We start from the raw sequence: 3160 nt of genomic DNA, 5'->3' as shown, positions 1-3160 counted from the left end.
AGAATGTATGCAATATGTTAATTATTGAAACTGTCCTACCAATTTGGTTTGAAACTGTCTCATTGCTATTTGTTTCTCAATAAAATTATGGGGGGGGGGAAAAGAAATGACATCAATGTAGTAGAATACATACTTGCATTGAGAAAAACGTCTGGGAACAAGACAGTAAAAATAAGCAAACAGGAATAGCAGCAAAACATGATCTTAGTCAAAGGGTCTAGAAGGGGCTGCATACAATTCTAAATTTATATGTGGCCTACCTTGAAATCTGTGATTGATAGTAATGGATTACCCTGATGTATACTGTGTTCATTAATGTGAAGGAGACCGGATAAGTCACACACGATAAATACTTTATTTATGAATGATTAAAATATTTTACAGTCATCTATCACCGTGAGCTTGGATACTCAAGTGTAGTTAAAAATCAATTCAAAGGAAAGTGAAAGGAAAGAAGGCTTTTAGGAGGCCTTTTCCTCCCCACCTCTGGGTTGCCCTCTGGGTTGTACTTGGGTCCACCTGTGTGCGTGTATCCATGTGTTGTTTGGATTTTGGCTCCTGTAGCCTCATTTAGTAGGGATTTGAGCAAGCTGTACCATAACAAACACTGACAAGATTTAATGAAGAGATATACAATGTCTCTGATGTATTTGAGGGAACCCTGATGCTTGTGGTTTTGTATATGGTTATGGTAAATAACTAGCTTGCTGATTGTTGTGGTCTGGCCTTTGCTGGGAGCTGTGGACCATTAGAGACCCATTTAACCCAAATCACCCACACCTACAGGAACCCAGCATGGTGGTCACAACAAACAGGATGGGGAGGTGTGTAGGGGGCTTCCTGCAGGCTTGCAGCGCACCCCACAGGGGACTTCAATCACTTTCCTCTCCTCTACAGAAAGGTGGTGAGGCTGACAAGCCTGACCCAGGTTGCGGAGAACTTGCTGTGTGTTGGGGTTGTCACTCTGCACTTCCCCTTTACCCATGACTGACTCTTGAAGATGCTCTGTAAATGAGCCCAACTGGGAGGAGTGGATGGCTTCGAGTCCTGAGCTGTGCAGGCTGCTTCCCGCACCCCAGGGGATCACAGCCTTCACAACTTGACAGGAGGCGCTCAACCTGAACCAGAGCTGCCGCACCCTCCTTGTCTCTATCTCATATCAGAGTCTGAGCTGAGCTCCGGACCTCAACATATATCTGTTTTTTTCTTTTTGTTCAGTTGGTTACTATCTTATATTCCTAGTCGTACAGAGAAGAAGGTGACATTTTGATACCAGCATCGATACAGAGGAAGTTGCAAAAGGAAACTATTGTTCTGGAGCAAATACTGACACTCACAGTCTTAGGCATTTTTAGCAACATGAAAGGGTTCAGTACATTTGGATTTCATCTTATGGAGCAGCTTGAGCATGGAGCTCATCTATTACCCCCTCCAAGACACCCCTGCATATCAGTAGTCTGTGTCGCCAACAGTGAATGGTGGGAAATTTCTTTATCGCACTAAATGTGAAGAAGACACTGTAGCTGTACTCCCTTCCCCTTGATGGGCAATTTTTAGATTTTAAAATGCAAAAGAAGCATTTTTCTTTAAGCTGTTGGCTACATTTTTATTGTTCATTCAAAGGCAAGGGTAAAATATGTCCATATTAGGAAAGAGGAGAGTATCCTCAAAGATGGCTCTCCAGCCTGTTCCCTTTGTTCCTGTTATGTCTACAGGCAGAGATGTCTGTACCAGTATTATAGCAGGCAAATGACATTTTACATGTTGACTGAATGGCATTTCTTGGGGTCTTTTTGTCCTTTTATTCTTTCTTTTTGTTTTCTTCTGTATTTAGGACAGGGTCCACAGGATCTACAGGGTCTACAGGGTCTCACAATGTAGATAGGATTCGTAGTGATTATCCTGTTTTCAGCCTCCCCAGTGCTGGGATTACAGGTACGTGCCACCACACCCAGTCTCAGTCGCTGTCTGAGCATGCTCCATGGGTGGGGCAGCCCCTTCTAATGGTATTAGAATTGTATGCAACCCCTTCTAGACCCTTTGACTAAGATCATGTTTTGCTGCTATTCCTGTTTGATTATTTTTACTTGTCTTGTTCCCAGATGTTTTTCTCAATGCAAGTATGTATTCTACTACATTGATGTCATTTCTTTCTTCCCCCCATAATTTTATTGAGAAACAAATAGCAATGAGACAGTTTCAAACCAAATTGGTAGGACAGTTTCAATAATTAACATATTGCATACATTCTTCCTAGTGGTTAATTGCTGTACAAGATGCAGACACTGGGGATCAAACCCCAGCCACTGTGCTCTGTCTAAGCTGGTGCTTTAGTTCACTGAGCTATCAGGTCTTCCCCTTGCGGCCTTTTTTGCAGCTGTTTTCTGCCATTGGATTTAGAATTGGGGAGTTGGGAGTGTGAGGAAAGTAAAGTGGAAACTCTATGCTGTCCTTTGACCTGGTGCATCCTGCATTCTTCAGATACCCATTCCTCCTTTGAAATCCCCCGTGACTCCACACATCCATAGAGAATTAAGAGACAAGTAGAGAGTTATTGGTATTCACCCTAGTTTGTGCCCCTCACATCCATTTCTTGTGTTGAACCCCTAATGTCCAAAGTAATGGTATTTGTAGTGAGACCATTCATAGTTAATTAGATCATGAGAGAAGAGCTTCATGAACAAAAATAGAAGAAAAGGCAGAAAGACAGACAATCTTCTGCTATGCGGTGATACACAGAGAGGATGTCATTTGCAAACAAAAAAGCAGGACACCACTACTCTAAGTAATTCTGTTATAGAAGCTTGAGTTCACTGAGACAATTTATTGTCTTATAGTTCTGGAGATTGCAAGTCCAAGACTAAGGTGCTGGGTAATTTGGTTCCTGGCTGGTGCCTACTGCATTCCTGTTTTATGCCTCACAGTGAAGAGAACAAATAAAAGAGATCCCTCCAGTCTCTTGTGATCAGGGCACTTCGTCAGTCACTTTTCTATTCCTGGAAAAAAAAAACCTGATATATACAATGTAAAGGAGAAAGAGGTTTCTTTTGGGAAGGTTGGCTGCTCCAGGGCAGCAGTGTCATGGGAGAATGATACACAACTTCTCAATGACTTCATGGCAACTAGAAAACAAACAGAGATGCAAAGAATGAGAGAGAGA

The sequence above is a fragment of the Octodon degus genome, unplaced genomic scaffold (genome assembly GCF_000260255.1).
Source record: "Octodon degus isolate 3935 unplaced genomic scaffold, OctDeg1.0 scaffold00061, whole genome shotgun sequence".
Taxonomy (NCBI): domain Eukaryota; kingdom Metazoa; phylum Chordata; class Mammalia; order Rodentia; family Octodontidae; genus Octodon; species Octodon degus.
The sequence above is the reverse complement of the archived record's forward strand: the minus strand, read 5'-3'. Positions refer to the sequence as shown.